Source organism: Equus przewalskii, chromosome 18 (assembly GCF_037783145.1).
Source record: "Equus przewalskii isolate Varuska chromosome 18, EquPr2, whole genome shotgun sequence".
Classification (NCBI taxonomy): domain Eukaryota; kingdom Metazoa; phylum Chordata; class Mammalia; order Perissodactyla; family Equidae; genus Equus; species Equus przewalskii.
This window is the reverse complement of record NC_091848.1, coordinates 45106470-45127604: the sequence shown is the minus strand read 5'-3', so window position 1 is coordinate 45127604 and position 21135 is coordinate 45106470. Positions and strand designations below refer to the sequence as shown.

Genomic DNA, 21135 nt, shown 5'->3' with positions numbered 1-21135 from the left:
AGTGGCTAGCTCCTACCTATCTTTGCTTGGAAGACCTGCCTCAGTGCCAAGCCATCAGATCCATTTTTGGCTTCTTGAGGACATCTTAATGACGGTAACACCACGTCAGGGTAAAGGAGAAACAGGAATGATCAGAAGACTGAGGGGAAGCAAAAACGAAATGGAAAGCAAAAAAGAGTGTATTGTTTACACCATCCAGTCCAGCAAATTTTACAGATGCTTTCTGTTTGCTTGGGATAGTTTATTGCTTATGTTATATTTCTCTTCTTTCTTTTTTTTTCCATGTGCTTTCCTCTACCAACTTTGGCTGAAAATATTTTGTATGTGTCCATACTGTAAACCCTCATATTTTTCTAGAGATTTAGTGTGGTGGAGAAGCTTTTTTTTTCTTCCCCAAGGGTTAGGCACATCAATATTCTAGCTACTCACTTTCGAGGCCAATGGAAAATGTGCTCCTAAGATTAAATAGACCTGAGTAACACATAAATTCAGTTTATACTGATGCAGTATGTTACACAGTTACTCACATCCTGAATTTCTGATGAGTGGAATACACCTGTTGCATAACACACTGCTAGTGAACAGTCACTGACCTGGAATTTAAAGTCAGAGAGGCAGGACAAAACTCTGAGTCTAGTTCTCTAAGGAGAGCCTGATTTGCACAGAGCATTCCTCATCTGTGGAGCTCTGTGTGTAAATGATCTAGTCTAGCTGTGGAAAGCCGAGTCATAGAGGGTTCTTTAAGTATTCTTAGAACAAACTAGAGCAATACATACAGGTACACAGGGAGCACTCTTTGTTCTGCAATGCACCATCTCCCTCCAATCCTGCTTCCCCAAACATAGCCCTTTTTTAAAAAAATTATTCAGACTATTAATATATAATTCCTTCCTTTTCAGACTTCCTAAGTGCCCCCTTAGGAAGAAACCCTCTGTTTCTGCCAATAAACCTTAAAAAACTATATACTTTTAAATCCAGTGTTAGGTTTGATTTAAGTAGGTTCACCATATTTATCCAGTATGGGTTGGCCAGCCACACTGGACTTCTAAGTCATCAGAGGAGTGTTTTCTTCTCACCTCAGAATCAGAATTGTATATAACACAGCATACATCCAATAATGAGTATAATTAATGCTACATAGGTCTGGCATAGAAATTATCATCCTAAATTTGAGTCACATAAAATAAGTGCCAAAAAAAAAAAGTTCCTCCAAGAAACCTAGCCAAAGCTGTGAACTCTCTCTAGCCAACCAAATGGCCCTATGGCTTACAGATGTACCTGAGAATATTATGAAACACACTGATGAGCTTTTATGATCAATTGTTACATTTTTAGAAAATATGATGGCAGTATACTCAGAAGAAAAATAATCCTGTAAACAATAATCAAAACTATTTATCTGAATGTTTTTAACATTATTATGTAAAAAAGTCCTGATGGGCCTGAAATGTTGATGGACTAAATGCTATGATGTCTGAGATCTGCTTCAAAATAACATGGCACTAGCACCAGAAAATGACAGGCCACGAGTTAATCATTGTACAAGGTGGGTGTTGGGTATATGGGAGTTCACTGTAATAATCTGTCTGCATTCACGTCTTTGAAAGTTTTCATAATTAAAAATTTAAAAATATATACTTATTTGAATTTTATTCATTTACTTATTTATTGATTGATTCATTTAGTCTTTATATGCAAGATATTGTGGAAACGTAAAAAGTGAAAAACCGAATCAAAAACCAACGTTCCTCTTGGATATTTAGGTTATATAAGCTATTCCTCGTCAGGAAAAGTATATATTTATTTAAAATGATGTTTCTAAGGACTGTGTAATTACATGTAGAATTTTCAGGTTAAATTTTGAAAGCAGGACACAAAATTATATACAAAGTATGATTACAGCATGTTTAAAAAAATATATCCCCAGGGGAAGATGAAAGTAAGGAAATATATCAAATGGTTATTAATGATTGGATTTAAATTATAGAAATAATTACTTTAATTTTTCTTCATTTTACTCCTATGTGTGTTTCCAAATTATTTTTAATGAGCATGTATCATTTTAAAATGAAAATAAATATTTATTCATTAGTGGATAAGATGTGCTCTCCTTTCCCAAGGAGCTTTTCATTTGCTCAAACAGAGAAACTGCAAACACACAGCATTGCCCTGATAGTTTAAATCTTCATACCTGGAAGGGAAATACACCCACAGGAAAAGAAACGTCAATACAGATTTTATCTGATCATAGAAACATAAAGAGTTTCTCTGTGTTGGATAGAAATAGGGGAGGAACTGGCTTCTTTGCAAGCCAGAAAGAGTGTGAAATTCAGGCCGTTTTGTGATGAGATCATTTTGCAATGAATGCAAAGGGAGCGACAAATGAAAGTTACCAAATAAGCCGGTCCCTTGAGGTCCTGACGCTCACGCTGATATGAGTTTCCTTTTGGGCAGCATAACAAGCAAAGCATGGGAGTGCGAGTGGGGAGGGAGGGGAAGTTACAATCTTAAAGGCTTGTGGCCTTCACTGGCGAGATGGATTTGTTCAGAGAGACAGAGATAGATGTGGAACAGAATTAGAAACAAAAATACAGTGACAACTATGGATTATGTGCAACGGCTATGGAAAGTCCCTGTTTGAAAGCTATCTTTATTACTCCAAGAGATCATTTTCCTCATTTTATGCACATTCATATAAAGTGAAGTCAAGAGTGTAACTTTTAAAGGTTTGGATGAGTATGATGTTCATGACTAAATAGGCCTGGCTAGAGCCAGGCAGAATATCGTCAAATGCCAGGCAAGTTCCCACTTCACTCCTCCTCCCTCTTGGGTATAGTCGCCGGCGCATTTCAATGCAGGCCAACCTCTAGCAAAGTCAGCTCTTTCTGGCTCTGTCTGACTTGATGAATCTCTACCACATACCCTCAGTTCTGACCCGCGCTGTCCTCCCAGCCACTGAAATCTCGAGTTCTAGAAGACCACAATACCAACCTTTTTGAAACTTTACAAATTTTCACTAAAAGACACGTAGACCTTAAAGCGTCAAACCAGGCTCACCTGCAATCCCGGTCTTGGTACTCTTACTTAACTGTTAAAGGGGGAGTGGCTATATTCATGTTCCTAAAGGGCATTTTCCCTTCTGTTTGTGGGTGTACACAGAGCAATCATGTCTGATTTTAAGATTGATCCAAATGAAGCAAATGCCTTTCAAATTTGCAGCATGTCACAGAATATAATAGGTAGTTCAATGCATCACAAAACGTATGTGGAGAGTTTTGTGTTTGTTTGCTTAATGCCGAAACATCTAATATTCTGCACTGGAAACATCAGTGCCCAACTTCACCATATCACCCTCTCTGTTCACTCAGGAGTCTCCTTTGGAAATATATCTCTCCCTCTTGGAGAGTCTTCCAAACAAGTCCTTTGAATACTTCCACCCCTATGTAGCAAAATCTTTGTAAAATATTCATCAAAATCAGTGATAATATGTTCTTGGGATCACGATTTTTATCATTCTAAATGATGGCATTTCAAATGAACAAATAGGATATGAAAGATGTACCCTTCACCAACGTCAAAATATGTTCTGATCAAATTTAGTACTTGAGGTGGTGGACTCATCACGCCTTCCAGTCTAATTCTTTCTAAGGTTTGGAGAAATATACTTGACTTCTTTGCAGCTCAATATTTTGGACAGCCATTTAGAGACAACGAAACCTACTTACCAGACAGTAATGTCGTGAGGAATATCCAGTTAGTGATGATGAAACTTTCTGAAATGAAGAGAGTACGGTAAACATGAGGTATTTAACGAATGTACGACAACATGGCATTCATAGAAAATAACTCATTGACTTCTCACTTTGGGACACTGACTTGGTGATATTATATAAAAAGCAAAGGATCTTTCCCTTTGGGAATGAAAATACAACTGTGCACTGAGAAAGTGGCTCTTGTAACTGCCTGCTTGTTTAACTTCACAAGCTCTAACCAGTTGTGAATGACTTGCTGCCCATGTCTGCAATTCACTGTAACTTGTGTTGAGAAAGTTATGTTTTATGGTTAATTATCCATGGTCTGTTTAAAAAAATAAATCAAACCATTGTGAACCACCAGGATTTGCAGCTCCATTTGAACTTTACTGTACTTTTGATTACACATTTTGTAAATAAAAACTAACTGGTTTCTCCTTGTTTTTGGTTGTTTGTTACTTGTGTTCTGGATATAAATATTGTGGCAATGGTGGGGGAACAAGCGATGGATTATTTACCCCTGGTTTCATGAGTTGTGAGTTACTGGCCTTATCCTCCTTCATGAGTATAAATAAATGTATAGTATTATATTCTAAGTCCTGTAAGACAAATGGAATGAGTGAAAGGAAACCTTTTAAAACCAAAACCTTTTATCCTAAGACACAGAGCAACAAAACAAACCCCAAATTAACATTTAAAATGCTTGTATTGTGGAGCAACAAAATCCCCAAATATTATACAATCTGCATGTTAAAAATTGCTTGCCTAACGAGCAGCAGTCTATCAATAAATCCACATGCTTGTCTTTTCACTGCTTTTATAATTTAGAAGCCATAGGTGGTTTTCCCAGATATCATCTCCCACCCCCAATATCATCACCAGAATGAAAATAGCAAGTATAACTAACTTACGCCAAAATTGATTTAGAACGATCAGGAATCATTGATGCTAAAAATAGTAAAATACTATATAAAAGAAGAACTCTATGTAAAATCTGTCTATAGTCATCATCCTAGGACCTACATAAGTAAAAAAAGTCTAAAAAACAATTTCCAGGGATCATGAGAAGAGTCGAGATTCAAAGGACCCCGTGACAGAGTGCAAGAGGAGTATATCTGAGACCCAGGATTCTAACAAGTACCTAACACATTTGCATATGAAACTTAATGAGGATCACCAAAGTAGCTTGCCAAAAATTATGTTTTCTAAATGAGCCAATGGTCTATGCAGCACTGACCATTAAAAAGGACCTCTAGGAAAGCTATAAAATAGCCTTCTGCAATTTGCAACTTTTATAAAGACAAAGATTTTCTTGTAAAATGGGATGCTCTGTCCATTGCTGAAGCTTGAAGAACGCTGTAGCCCATTTCATCTTACCCCTTTATTACTCGCATGGCTTACTGCTTACCTGTATAAGCACTATGTGGGAATGGCCACAGCAGCTCACCAAAACATGGTAAAATATTTATGAAGCATCTACTATGTGCCAGGCACAACTAGAGTGTTTCTGCTTGAGAAGGTAAGTCAGTGACTGAGGTTCTTGTTGCAGCATTTAAAAATATCTATTACTACTGCCAACAGCAATGAAAAGCTGGGTTGAAAGAGTTGTAAAGGACTTCTGAAAAATTGGAAAATGTTTAAAACTCTCCCTAGCTTCTTGCATGCCCTGGAAATAGAAGGTTTAGGCCCGCCAGCCTTTCCTAAGCCTGGATCCCATATTGCAGAAGAAAAATTAGCAGTCTATATGTTTCCAGGGCCGTGGTTACAACTGAAAATGAGGGCTGAACAGAATCAGCTGGCATCTATTGGGCAGTGAAAGGTCAATTCTGCCCTAAGTACGGTTCAGAGAGTGCAGAAACCCACTGAGATGAAAATGGAAGTTATTTTGACAAACTGAGGCAGGAAAAAATTTCAAAGATGCTTACTCAAGGATGTTTTTGGTCTATTTCTTTTATAACTGGATCCTCTAACTATTTTGAAAACAAAGAAAATGCTCTTCTATAGACTTCTAAGTTTTCTTTTAAATCCAGGCAACCCAATTGAAAATCAGGCTACCTTAAATGACTTCCTGTATACAGAACTACACACCAAAAATAAGTGCCTAGTTACAGATAATCAATCACGTCAAAATTACATTATAAAGAATATATTTTACATGGCGCAGATTTCATTTTGATCATCAGGTACGTACACACAAAATTGCATATTGTAATCCAAACTCAGCTATAACCCGTGTAGAGGGATACTTAGAAAAAAATATATGTGTAAATGTTAATTCCCACTTAAAGACTAGAATATTCTGACAAATTTTCACTAGTTTTCGACAAACAAATCTACCTGAACTATAGATTCTTCTAAGGGAAAAAAAGCTGAAAGGAGATGTATTTATAAAATACTTTAAAAATATATATTAGCTTAGCCATTACTCATATTAAGGCAACAAAAGTTGTCTCCACATGTTCATAAATATGGAGACATGATAATCCCAATGATCATGATCCTTCAGTTGTTGCAACAGAAGGCCTCACATTTGGGTGATGAAACCTGAAAACCACACAAAACTCTTCTGGATTTTTATCTTTATGCACTAAGTTTTTCCATACAAAAGGAATCCTAAATTCAACAGCTAACACACAAGAGAAAGTTAAACAATTAGGAAATAGCCTAAATTCTTTTTTAAAGTAAAGGAAAACTCACCTCTCACCTTCAGCAAACTCAAATGAACCAATTTCATATGGCCTTACCAACCAGAAGTAAAATACGACCTAAAGGAATGAGACTGATCCCAAATATGAGGAGATGAAGTGAGTCAACCTATCTTACTCACATCCATCCTCTCTCCTGCCCATTTTCACCTTTTCCGATTGCATTAAGAGCAATCAGAACTACCACCGCCTCTACTCCTCACACACCCTAGCAGATGCTAGCAATGCCTGGTGCTGTGCTCTTCATCATTTTGTATCCATATTATAACCATTTGATAAGCAGAAACTGAAAAGGAAGAACAAAACAAACCCCAAACGCCTTCCAAGCTCCCTCATCAGACAACTGCCTGTTCCCAGATGTTCCCAGAGGACATCAGTCAGTTAAGTGAAACAAAATATTATAACGGGGAAGGAAAACTGATAAACCTCATACAAATCTCACTGTGTTCCCATTTGAGCTGGGAAGGGAGTCACTCCAATGAAAAAGCAGGGGGTGTGGGAAATGAGAAGAGCTACGAAGAGAGAAAGAGAAAAAAAAAAACTTTCAGTATACATTTGAGACTTAAAGGCAGGACAATGAATCCAAAGGTGTTTCAGGGAAAAGCTCTAAATGAGAATTCCAGAATCCACAGGTTCTTAAACGGAACTGTTATTTAGGGGGTGAATTCCGTAGGGAGTTTGAATTAAGTGTCTCTCCTGTAGCATCTAGATGTTATAAGACTTTGGGATTTGAATGTACTTTGTTATGAGAAAAAAACATTAGAGCTTTATACAGCTCCCAAAGTAAAAACCAACAGAAAGACAGGGTTTATGTAACTGGCTTTTTACATAAATATTACATCAGGATACATTTCAAATGAAAACACACACACATAGCCGTCTTCCTTATCCTCCTTCTATTTTAAAATTCATTTCATACTTTAAATGTTGTTGATTTTTCAAAAATAAGTAAAAACCAAGTCAGCATTAAACACCTCAGAATAATTTTAGTCTTATATTACCTGGAAAATTCACCACATCATGGAGAGTCACAAAATCCTGTTTTAAAGCCAGTTAAGGCACTGACAATTATGGGATGTTTTGCTGCAGCCTAGGGCAACTAGAAATGGCCATGGATGTTAACTAACTCCCTTCTCAACAGTCTGAGAAAAGGGAAAAAAAAACTGTAAGTTTCCCCATCTGTTATTTCCTTTTTTTTTTCTTTTTGGCTGTGGAAAAGTAAAATTATGCAAGAGCTTTTGAATGTAAAGGCTGTGTGTGCTTTTTCCCTTTTTGTCTCTGTGTACCGGTTATGTGATGTTGCGTAACTGAGTACAGAGTAGGCGGGTAGCGTTTACTATTGATTTACACTATGCCATCTAATGAATTCAGAACACTGAAAAGAAAGGAGCGGGAGGGGAGGGAGGAAAAAGGAGAAAAAGAGGAACAGGGCGAGGAAAAAGGAGGAACGGTGGTGGGGTCGGGGGGGGGGGGGGGGGGAGAAGAGCTCATTTAGAGAAACAATTCAACGCCTCAAATGGTTTCATTCTTATTCCCTCTAGCTCTGACTTTTGGTTATTGTTCAGGTCTCAGAAAAATGGTCTGGAGCTAGTGACCCCAATACTCCAATCTTATTTCTAATGGGGATTACTGGCAGGTGAATGTCTGAAAGTACTAATGTGTCAAATTACTTGAAAGCAATTCCACTAAACTGTCAGACTTCTCCATATGCACCTATCTATCATTCTCTCTATGCATTTGCGAATCTGTGTCTGTGATAGCCAATGCTATGGTCCAACCAGTTTACCTAGGCACAAATATTATTTGAAAGACACACAGGGATATCATCAGGGCAAAGAGAAATATGTTCTATTCTACCCATCTCCTTTAAAAATGCATAAAGAATACATTTAGAAATCTTTAAATAGGACACTATCTTACTTTGAAAGAAGATATGCCACAAATTATTTGGCTAAATAGAACAGCCCTACACATGATAACGGAAGAGAAATGGGCAAAATGAAGAAAGACTCTAAACTGATAAACAATACTTGCAAAAGAAATTTAAATAACTGTAATTTCTTATGTTATCCTTATGGAGACCACTTAAAATTTAACTAACTGTAATTTCTTATGTTATCCTTATGGAGACCACTTAAAATTTAACTCTTCATCTGGATGATTATAGACATTTCCAGTCCTCTGAGGCTGCTAAGTGCTTCCATGCCTTACAACGAGTTCCCAAAGCTTAGGCCAGAAAGTAAGGGTGAGGTTAATTCTGCTGCTAGTCACAGGACTTTCTTGTACCTGAGGGCCCTCCTATGGCTGAGAACATCCACCAAGGTGAGAAAGAAATAGAAGTTCTATCAGCAGCCAGCTAAAGAACAAGGCAGGGAGCTTGTTTCCTTCCTGAATGTGGGGTTGTAAATGGTGACTGGGAAAAATCACATGAGGTCATGCAAAAGAAAGAACAAGAGTTTGTGGTTTCATTTCTGATCATCCAATGATCTTCTCTATTCACTCATTTGAGCTTAGAAAATATTCAACAGATGCTGATTCCATCCATTAGTCAGGGTTGTTTTAAAGACCGATGGCCATGTGCACATGGTTGTATGCTGAGCACCTAGCACGGTGCTTGGCACATTCTCTATCCTCAGCAAATTTGTTGAAAGAGTAAATTAATTACGGGGGAAACATTTCTGTCGGGAAAGTACACTAGAAAAGCCTCAGAAAAACATATTCCAATGATTTGCAGGAAACCTTAGGCTGTATTACTCTATCATTTATCTGCAGACACAAAATAATGATGTAGAGGAAGTGTCAGACAGTTATTTGGGGGTCAGTTGACTTCAGTTCCATTTTATTAGAAAAAAGCTTAACAAAAATTATAATACTGATAGGATCAGCAAAGTTTTGTGTTCATTTCCACCGGCCCTTTTGGACTATTTTTCATTTCAGCCTTGGGCACAGAAAAGTCCATTTTAATTTCCATGGACACATCCTAAAGAAAAAGTCATGGAATAGCAACATAATTCATCTTTTAAAAAATACTGAGAAGAATGTAGCCATTTAGTAATGGGAGAGAATATAACTTTTTGTTGAAGGGCAAGGCAGGTTGAGTTTTGATTAGGTTATGCAAATTTAAACTAATAGAAGGGCAACCAAGAATGTACTCATTTCCATTTTCTTGGTTAAACAGGAGTTTTATGAGAAAAAAATTTCTGGATTAGAAAGTCAGAAATGCCATCCTTCAGTTAATTGGAGAATGAGACCTTTGGCGAAAGAGTTGCAAGTATAATCTCTCAAAAATTCCAGTTGAAGATTCAACTAAAAGCGTATTTCGTAGCCATAGTACTTTTGACAAAGTGGGGCTACCATCTTGTTAACTCAGCTAGGACTAAGCACATACACTTCAGTCAAAACCTTCAAAAAATTTTGTTTGTTTTTTTTTAAGCTTGTCATTGGTATAATCTAATCATTTTCAGCAACTTCCTTCAATAACCATCCTGGTGGTATGTCAATAAGACCATCCTATGTGCTATTTCATCTCATGGATACTTAAAAGCAGATGAGAACTTGTCTGGCCCCCTCCTTTTGTATATGAAGATTCTGGAGCCTGGAAGAGAATGTTCTCAGGAGTATATATTTTGAGACAGACCTGGGAATAGCATCTAAAGCTCACAGTCATTTCTCCACAGCATAGGATAAGTCAAAGTTGTATAAGATGAATCTTATTTTAAATGCCATAGAGAAAGATTTCAAAAGATTCTTTTGTAAGATAGGGAATCCTTACGTTATACAAAAATATTCACCTCAAAGCTGTCTGATACTTAATTTTTTATCTTTCATCTGAGTCTTCTCTTCCTCCTCTTTTCCCTCTTTGGACTTTAGGAGAGACTCACTTTTTACTCTCTTTCTAGCTCATTTATACCCATTCCTGACCTCTAATTCTTCCCTTTCTCTCATTTTTCATCTGTTTCTCCAACTTTTATTGATTACTCTTCCTCTTAAAAATCATTGTTTTGTTAATGTGCTTTGAGATCCTCAGAAATCATAAAGGAAGGAAAAATTTAAATTTAGTATTATACAACAAATAGGGCTTTAGTATACACTTTAAAAAAATTGCAAGAAGATACTGATGACATACTGATGACTGACAGACTTTGCCAAAGAATATTACATCTGTCTAGACCCCCGCATTGTCCGTAAGGAGCTGGGCCTCGTGGAACAGGAATCTCATGAAAGAAAATGAAACTCAGAATCTCCAAACCACTCATTTTCCACTACGGCAGGTCACCTTTCTTTTCCCTTTTCTTTCTTTCCATTCCACAGATACAACCATTTTGAGGCTGACTACGGTACAGCAGGAGGAGATCCAGAGAAATCCTATTGGCTTCATGTGGCTTAATGATACTGGCCAAACTCCCTCAATTCCAAAAAAAGTCAGAAAGAGTTGCATGCTAAAATTGCAGTTACACAGAAAGTGAAGTCTCAGGAAGTTAAAAGAAACTCGGACATGAGAAACAGGTCTCTGGATAACAGGGACAGAGCTGCCAGAATCATTGTAATTAAGATTGTGTCATTGTTTCCATTATAAACCTTAACTCTTACGGGGTTTACATTTCAGCTAAAATCATCAGCTCTAGGCTGAAACGCAGCTCCAAATATCTTAGAGTGGGAGGTATTTTTTTTCCTCCCTATTCCTTAAAAAAGAAAACATACAGCAACTCTTCAGCAATTTCAATGACATTTGAATTCTGATCATACAATTTTCCCTAAAAAGAGTAGGTGCTAATTAAGAGTCCTAATCGACAGCGACCTAAAGTGGACAACATCCACCGTGGAATGACGGACATTCACTTGGTATATGAATGGGCAATAAAAGGATGTCCTATTATTTTAAAAGGCTTAATGTACATTAATTGGATGGATATTTCATTCCACTTTATTGATGTGAACAGGATTTCAGCAACACTTTGTTGAAAAGTCTCCCACTCCTGTTTGATCACTAGAAAACATTACAGTTATAGAAGCCAAGAATTCATGATGGTTTCCTTAGGTCTCTTTCTTCATAAGCCCATTCTCTGGATGGGTATTAGATACTAATTTTTTAAACCTCTTTCTCCTATTTCTCTAGCATTGGCTATGATTTCTAATGGCTACAGTATGACGCTGTACCACAGTGGTGAGAGGCAGAGGAGGAGGAAATCACAGACTTACATCGAAATTAATAGGCCAGAAGGAAAAGAGCATTTCTTTAGTACATATTATGTGCCACACATTTCATTAATATTATTCCATTTGATACAAACCTGCTGTGAAGTAAGTGAGATTGGTGTAAGTTTCATAGATTAGCAACCTAGTTACAGAGCTGTTAGCTAACCTGCTTAAGCACACAGAGCTAATTAAAAATGTATGCAGGTGAGCATCAGGCTCTGTTTGACTCCCAGGCCCATATGTACTGTAATGCATCACAAAACCAAGAGCAGAACATGAAGCCATCTAACCAAAAAGAATTCTCCATGCCAATGACGAGAGCCACCACATGCTGCAAGTGGGAGTTGGGAAGGGTAAAGGACTTCCTAAAAAGAAACAGGTTCTGACTTTGCTCTTGGCTCTGATAAACGCCTGTTTTCCAAATGCGTATTTGGAAGATGTTCTTTGTCGTAGGTAAGGAAATGCACAATCTCCTAGGAACATTTAAATCAGACCAGATATTTGAGTGTTTATAAAAATTCTTTTAAAGATTTATACTAGATAAAAGTTTAAAAAATATGATGCATAGAAAATTGGATGATTAATACAACATTAACAATTCAATATGTCTGTGTGTATGCGTGTGTGTATATGTGTGCATATACAATTTTTTTCTCCTTGCCAAAATTTCTGGTAATTACTACAAAGTACTTGACAAAAGCTGAATAGTAAATATGTTAAGCCAGGAGAAAAGGAAAGAAACAAAGAACAAGAAAAGGAGTGTGTGTGTGTGTGTGTGTGTGTGTGTGTGTGTACATAACTTCTCTCAGAATTTTAATCCTAACATATTTCTTAAGCTAGATAGGTCATAACGCTTTGAGTCTAGATTGTGTGTGTGTGATGTACTATTCTCAAGACCACTGGGACACTTTTTTAAAATATATTTTTAAAATCATAATGTGACAAAGAACTTACCACAAAGTAATAGTAGCCAAACAGCTTTGAAAGAAAGAATTAACAGTTCCTAAAGCAGCTCTAATTTCTAATCTAATCAACTTTTAATGAGTCCTTATTGCTTTCTCCTTCCCTCCTTTTCTTCCTCAAGTTTAAACTTGATTGGGAGCAGGAAGAAACACTAACTTCTGGTTTAGAAGAAGCACAAAAGAGGAGAGAACTAGAACATCTTGCTGGCCTTCTTTTCTCATCCTTATAAGGAAAAGCAAGAGTAAACTACACAACAGAAAAAGCAACCACAACAACAATGACTTTGGCAGTCTTATGGTAGTAGGCAAAAGCAGGATTTGCATCTGCACAATTTCAAGGGCTTTCTTCAAATTTTAGCTTCTCTGGATGTTCTTACAACAAAGCTGAAGGAGAGATGTGATCTGTTTGGGGGAATAGATGAGATTTGGGGGGAAAGAGGAGAAACTCCTTATTTTCAAATAGTATTTAAACACATGGCCAAGATATAACTTGCAACACTAGAAAAAATTACACAGTTAACTCAAACCTACTAAAAATAACTCACAATACCCTCTTCACTAAAACAAAACAAAATAAAGCAAAAACTCATGACCAATTATTTTGACTGGTGAAAACAGTGACATGAAAGTAACAGATGGAAGCCCAGTTTTACTCACACAACACACTAAACACAATTGCAAGCGTCCCCACAAAAATAACTTAACAATGGTGACTTTGCCTTGGGGCTTCAAAATATCTCCTTTAGGTGGCTTTCCCTGAGGACTTCACAGGGCTTCTGAAAAGTAATGTAGAATGAAACCAACTCATCTGTCCACACCCAGAAACTGGAAAGAGCTGCCAATCATAGTCTGCAAACAAAGGGGATTTTGTCACCTTTATCAAGTCCTTTCTCAGGACTGGAATAGGTGTTCTTTTCCTACGTATTATTTTTTGTTGTCTGGTAGTATTTTCAGAAAAGGTGACATATTTGTACTCTTAAAAACACCACACCACAGCGCATCTAAAAACTTTCATAAATCAAATAATTAAAAGTAATAAATCTTCCTGCTAATTGCTTCTCAAAGTTGAAAGAGAGGTTATTTTCTTACCTTATACCGTGCCTTCTGATCTGACAGTGTCATTCAATCAATAATTTCAATGTCAGATACTTATTTTCAATTCTTTTATTACAAAGACTTGAAGCAATAATGAAATGGTGCTGATCTGCTTGCTTTCACTCTATATAACATCTATATTTATATGCTTTGCTTCTATTTGGATCTATATTTATCTGCTTTATCTGCCTACAGTGCATCTGTTTCTCATACACACAGACATATATTTATATATATACACACATACTGTATATGTATAGGTTATATATAAACACACATACCCACAAAAAAATGTATGAATGTATGCTAGTGTGCTTTGTCAACAAGCATGCAGGTGCATAAATACTCAGACCCATGACAAACACACACAGAACACAAAAGCATGTGTAAACATACTTGCACAGGGAAAAGCACATCTCAACAATAGGCTCATCTAGATACGTGGCTGTTGGACTCTGAGACTTGCACACTGTTGAGTGACAGCCATAGCCTACTCTGGGAGGCAGAAAAATCTAAAGGCAAAACCATATAACTAAATAGAGATCAGGCATTCTAACTTACTCATTTTAAAGATGAGGAAACTGAGAGGCTAAGAGCAAAGATTTTACAGCTTCCCTGTGGCAGAGCTGGGAGTAGAACGTAGGTTTCTGCATTCTCGACACACTTTCCACTATGCTGGATTGAAATGATGACAACATTTTTCTCAAACTCAATATCATCTTTTAATTTCCCCTCTTTCCTATTTTTCCCTTTCCTTGCTGCGTGAAGTGTAAACAACTAACGTTCACTGAGCGTCAAGCACTGTTTCTTATGTTTTAAATGTGCTATCTCATTTAAGCTGCACAATATCTCTGTAAAGAAGGTATTATTACTGAAGTCCATTTTACAGACAAAAAATTCTGAGGCTTGGTGAGTGAAGGAACTCACCCACAGCTGCACAGCTAGCAAGCAAAACAGTGGTGCTCCCCTGATTCTCCAAGGTCCCTGTTTTTCCCACTACATCTTGATGTCTTCCTTAATACACAACTGAATGTCCTATGACCACCCCCCCACCACAACCTAACCATCACATAAATCTAAGAACTGGTCTGTTTCAGGATACAGAACAAGTCTAAGGCAGAGGTTCTCTCAGACCGGAGGGAAAAAAACGATGAGCAGTGGGACAGGTCTTAGTTCCACATCCCTGGTACACAAACATCCATCAAAAAATGCAAAGCCAGTACCCCAAATCGATATTTTGCTCCCACACACGTGTTAAGAATAAATTCAGAAAAGAAACTATGTCTACATATGGCAAGGCAATTTTATACAAATTCCCTCAGATAGTAACCAGTCGTGAGCTATCCCAACACACAGGAGTTTTACACTTTGTTCCACTTACACAGAACCCAGCACTGGGAGACGCCATGTGGATTTGTGAAACTCCCTGGGGCACACTGCATCCACAAGCCAAGCAACAGAGATCGCACTGATCCATACATGCAGCTCTTCATCTGTGCATATTGATAATTACTCTTTATTTGTGAATTAAATCCAAGTTATAAAAACAAGTTTCAGACATTTGTCACAAACAGGATGCATTTTACTTAACTCTTTCAGAACACCATCTAGCTACTGTCTACAGGAAACGGGAGCTATCATACGATAGGGTCTGATGTAATGGAAAGATTACGGCCGAGAGAGAGAGAGAGAGAGAGAGAGAGAGAGAGACCGACTTGAATTTGAATCCCAGGTCTCCCACTTATTAACGGCATGGATTTCGGCCCATCACTTCAACGGCTCTGAATCTGTTTCATCACCTGTGGAATGAAGAATAAAACCAGCTTTTCTGCAGGAACATTGTGAGGATTACACACAGTCCCAGTACGATGTCCTCCTTATAAAGGGGGACATTAAACATTAATTATGACGTCTTTAAGAAGGCCTTTTGGCTGTGACTTTCTATTGTATAAATGCTACAGAATTCCTCTAGGAATAAAAGAAGGTAGGAGGCATTTTTTCTACTGGTTTAATCAAAGACAAACTTTGGTGATCAGGTATGTTCCCAGGAAAGGTAGAAATAAAGCATTTCATGGTGTAACATTTTCACTGGCAGATCTTAAAGCCCTTAATAACCCTCGACTTTTGTGATTGCTTGTACTCTCATTTGACAACTGGGCAGAATGAAGCTCAGAAATACATCCCCCAAATGAATAATAATTTCTAAAAAACCACCAGCAGGGGTGAGAAGAATGTCTGTCTTTAACATCTAAACCCCATGGTGGCCAGCTGAGTAATAACGGCTACAAGGTCACAGAAACAAAGGGCCACGCTTCCCCCAAAGCTCTCCGAGATCATTCACCGAGGCCAAAAACATTAGGTAATGCTGTGTACATCTGCTGAGATAACAAGGGTGAGTCAGGGTTAGGTCAGGGTTTCAGGTTAGAGGGGTGGGGTGAAGAGTGGCTTTCAGATCTAATGATGAGAGTAGTTAAATTTAAGCAGAGAACAAGCCATACAGTATTTAATTCAAGAGAAAAGAAAAGGGGAGATGACCTCAGCCAAGAGAAGGTGGGTGGGAACATAGACCCTGTGGGGCTCAAATGGGTAAATGTGCCTCAAAGAGGAAACCCTCCCACGTTCACACACACTGAGAAGGGAACAAAAAAGCCCAGGGTGCAGCACAAATCCTGCTATCCCAATAACACACACAGATGTTCCACCATTGTTTTCTTTTATGCACATTTTAATTAAGAGATCAGAATCAAGCATTAAAATGTTATTAAATGGCTTGTTTACATTTTCACTATACGTCATTTATTATGCATTTTCTAAATGTGTGAATATCTATTCAGATGGGCTATTTGGAATTTTTATGTCACTGTTACAATTGTCCCTCTAACTCACGCCAGTTTTAGCTAACCAAGTAACTGTCGGAAAGCTTGTTCAGTCCAAGCAGTGGGATAGAAACGCTTGCTTCTTTAATTCTCAATCAAGCAATCCCCATCGCCCATCGCACCTCCCTGCAGCGTGACAAACTGCACACTGCACTCCAGCACTCCAGGACGTCCCAGGTCCTCCGCTGCCTGTCTGATTCTTCACGAGAGGCCCCGTTTCCAATATTGCCCCATCGTCCTCACAAGAAAATAGTCTCTCTATCCATGCCATACCCTTCCCAAAGCAGTTTTGAAAACCTCAGGAACTCAAAGCTACCACATGGAGGAACGTGGCCTCCTACCAGTGGCACAGACTCCCCTGGAGGGGGCACAGTGGGAGAAATGGGAAGGAGCAGATTTTTTTTCTCTCCTCATCCCATCACCTATTTCTAGTCTACCACTTATCTCCATTTATCCCTGCAGGAATCTCTTGAGTTTTCTGTATTATTCTAGAGTTGGAACAGATACCCAAATTTGCCCTTCTTCCAGACTCCACAGATATGAAGACTTATTACACTTATTTACAAGTGTGGATCACAGGTGTCCTGTAGTCTGCCCGCACCTTATGGTTCAAGCACTTTAACAATAGGGCATTGTCCTAGAAACCCACAGTTCATATCATGCCTATGAATCACCGGAGGTGGAATTGTATGGTCTCAAAAGGCAGGACTCATGTCTTGTGCATGTTCAGTACTATGCCTAGTACGCTATGAGTGCTCAATAAGTCCAAATAAGAGAGGTAATTTTTTTCTTCCTCCCTTCCTTCCTTTTCTCTCTCTCTCTTTCTTTCTTTCTCTTTTTTCTCTCTCTCATTCTCCCTCTCTCTCTTTCTTGTTCTCCTTGTCTGTTTTCCAGAAAAAGCAGAATGCTTGCACAGAGCCAGCATAAGACAGGAACAAATTCTAACCCCACTGTCAAACTATATTCATAAACTGTCTCATTTGCAGCATAAATAATCTACAAAAATGTTTCTGTTATTATAAGTATAACCTTGAGGTAAGAGTTAAATTGAGTTGGCTATAACCACTGGACCAGAGGACTCAGAGAAGAGTAATGGCACAGCTTCAAATCGAGTTGCTTTTGGAAGGAAACTTTAAGATGCTACCCCAGAAAGAATAAAATTGGCACAACTCTCTGGAGAGCATCTTAGCAATATGCATCAAAAACTTAAAAAGATATGAATACTGTTTGACCCAGAAATTTTACATCTAGGAATTTATCTAAAGGAAATAATCAAAGATTTAGAAGCAAGAGTGTTTATCCTGGCCTTAGTTACACTTGTGAAAAACTGGAAACTTTGCTTGGTAATAGATGGTTGATTAAATAGATAAGAATTCATCCATATATTGGAATACTATGCAGTTATTAAAAATCATATTTTGAATACTACTTAGTAACATGAAGAAATGTTTTTGGAACACCTTTAAATGAAAAGGCATATGCACCAACAATATGTAAAGGTTGATCAATTGTTTAAGTAAGCATTGCTGAGTTAAGTATGGCTCGAGAAATGACAAATGTGTACACATACAGTGGGAAAAGACTGAAAAATATGTACAAAAACACTAAAAGTGGTTGTTTCCAGGCAGAAGAATTTTAAATAATTTTTGTTTATTTTGAATTTTTCCATAATGAAAGTATATTAATTTTATAGCAAAATATTACTTAAAATATGAATCTACACAAATCTGCCTTCCCTAAAGGCCTAAAAGGTGGCTTTTCATACGCATTTTTGTCCCTAGAAGTCTTCTCTCTTCTGTTTTTATAGATAGTATGCTTTCCTTTCTAAAATCTTGTGTTCTAGACCATGTAGTTATAACATATGCTGTACCTCTTAAATAAAAACTTTTCATAGCCCTGTGATTTTAGTCTTAGGCTTCTCCTTAGAAAACATTCCAATGGCCTATGAGTTAATAATATGGAATCTTAAGAATTAGAAGAGTGTTTCTGTATCTATTTCTCCTCAACTCTTAAATTTTGCTTTCAGTTCAGGCTGCATAATAGCCGTGAATATCGTTGTTATATTATTTAGGCCCATAGCATACCACTTCTCCTTTTTTTTTTTTTTAAAGATTGGCACTTGAGCTAACAACTGTTGCCAATCTTCTTTTTATTTTTTTCCTGCTTTTTCTCCCCAAATCCCCCCAGTACATAGTTGCATATTTTAGTTGCGGGTCCTTCTAGTTGTGGCATGTGGGACGCTGTCTCAGCATGGCCTGATGAGTGGTGCCATGTCTGCATCCAGGATAGGAGCCAGTGAAGCCCTGGGCCACTGAAGTGGAGCATGTGAACTTAACCACTCGGTCACAGGGCTGGCCCCACTTCTGCTCTTTTTGATTTCCAAACTTTTTTGTTTATTTCTCCAATGCTATATCTGTTTAACAGATGCTGATGCAATAGAGAATAAATGAACCATATATAGTCAATCATTCAGGAAAAGTCATCACAAATTTGGCCAAATAAGCAGCAGCTCAGTTCAATGCAGTCTAATTCCCTGTGCAGTATTTGGTGTAATAATCCCAGGGCTTCTCATATCCACAGCTCCTTGGAAAAGATACCACCCCATCCACAGCTTTTATTCACCTGCACATCCACACCGAGCAATAGGCGATTGTACAAGGGACCAAAGAGTAGAAAGAAAATGGAGGAGCTATGACAGGCCATAGGTGGTCCCAAGTTATAAAACAGTAAAAGGATGTACAGTCTATTAGTCCTAAAAGAAGAATTAGGCAAAGACGTTGAGAAAGGCTCAGCCATGATATTTAATCTACTAGAGTAAATTTCCATGAACTCCTGCCATGAGATTCTCTGGAGCAGCCCTAGATCTGGGCTCACCAGAACCTCTCCTTAGAATTTCTTTATTGTGACAAACATAACTCAGAAACATATCCTCATCCTTTAAGCAAGTGAGTGAGTCTCTATTCCTTTAAATAAAATAATATTAACAACAATAACACCTGACATCCAAATTTTGAGATATCATTAGAACCCAAAACACAGACTTTTTGTAAACCTGAGTTTCTGATTTCACCAGGGAAATTTCTAATAACTAAAGTGGAGCATTACAAGTTTATATGTTGGGTGCATGGTATTATAAATTGAGGTGTCCATGATACACAACAGTGTATCGATCACTTACAAAGGCAGGAAGTTACTCTTGACACCAATTTGCAGGCTTCTAGATTCCTACTGGATAATGGTAGCAAACTCAGTTTGAATTCTCCAAATATCCTCTAAAAGTAATGTAGATCAACAAGGAGAGAAAATAAAACTGCAACCTATGCTTATAGCATAACTAAAAGACAGAAAAAGCTACAAACATCACTTTCTGTGTAAGTAGGGAAATAAACATTCTGAAACCAGAAGAGCCAGCCTGGGGGCCCACACAAAAATGGCGACTGGAAACAACTCTACTTAGGTGTCCAGTAGGACTATTAACTCTAGTAAATAATCACAGCTTTGGGAAGGAAGTAAGTTCTGGAACAAGCTCCCAGTGAAAAGTCCAAATGCCAGGGCCCCTCCAAGACCTATGGAATCAGAATATCCAGAAGTGATGTCTAGGCATCCACATCTTTAAGCTCCAAAAGTGATTCTGAAATACCCTAGAGATGAGGACCCATGTGCTACTGGGTAAGTTCAATGTTTATCAATTCATCTCCCTTAACTTCACAAACAAAAATTCTGCGCCTGCCAGGCCAATCTCCTTGTTCTCCATCCTTGCTTCCCCCTACAGAGAAACTGAATTCATGTCTTTGCCCATCTGCTCCTGATTCGCCCCATCTAGAATGCCCTGCCTGCGCTTTACTGCCTGTATAAATCTTCTCCACTTTCAAAATTGGGTTCAAGTTTCACCTCCCTTCTTCTAACTCACACTGATAATACTCACATCAATAAACCACAGAATACATGTTTCCCCTCTGTCTTATATCATTATGGAAACAACAATTTATGTTTGTCTTACATCTCAGTGACATCATAAACCATATGTGTCCTCAGGAAGTGTTCACATGGTTTTGTTAGTACCTCTTTGCTATATTCATCTAGGACTTTCCAAAGATAGAATAAACGAAAGTAGCACCTGTATATTCATCATCAAATAACATAGAGTATGCATCTTTATCTCCCAAAACTGGCAGAGTCCATTCCTTGCACTCTGTAGGCTTACATGGTGAAGAAAGTACAGGACACATGTAGAAATGAAAAAAAGAAAAGAGAGAGTTTGCATCTCTAGCCCTAATTCCTCCTCTGAGCTCCTGAATCATGTATCCAAATGTCTATTCAACTTTTTCACTTGGATAAGAATCTCAAAATCAACATGTCCCCAAATTAACTCCTAATTATCTCTTCCCCAAAACTGCCCTTTCTCCCATATCCCCCATAACTCTCAACTCCATGGAGTTAATATTGCCATTGATCCAGTTGCTCAGGCCAAACAGCTGGTACTCATCACACCTGATGTTTCTCTTTCTAATCTACACCACACCAAGTCCCTCACCAACTGCCTTCAAAT

The 21135-nt window shown here is 37.9% G+C and overlaps 1 protein-coding gene across 48 annotated transcripts in view; it reads right to left on the bottom strand.

Moving 5' to 3' along the window:
* Positions 1 to 21135, bottom strand: part of ZBTB20 (zinc finger and BTB domain containing 20) — a 746442-nt gene that overhangs the window by 326131 nt on the left and 399176 nt on the right. For all 48 annotated transcript variants that reach the window (XM_008523314.2, XM_070581909.1, XM_070581894.1 and 45 more), the window contains one exon: positions 3726 to 3773. The gene's annotated coding sequence lies outside the window, so the exon portion shown is untranslated. The remainder of the gene's footprint in view (positions 1 to 3725; positions 3774 to 21135) is intronic.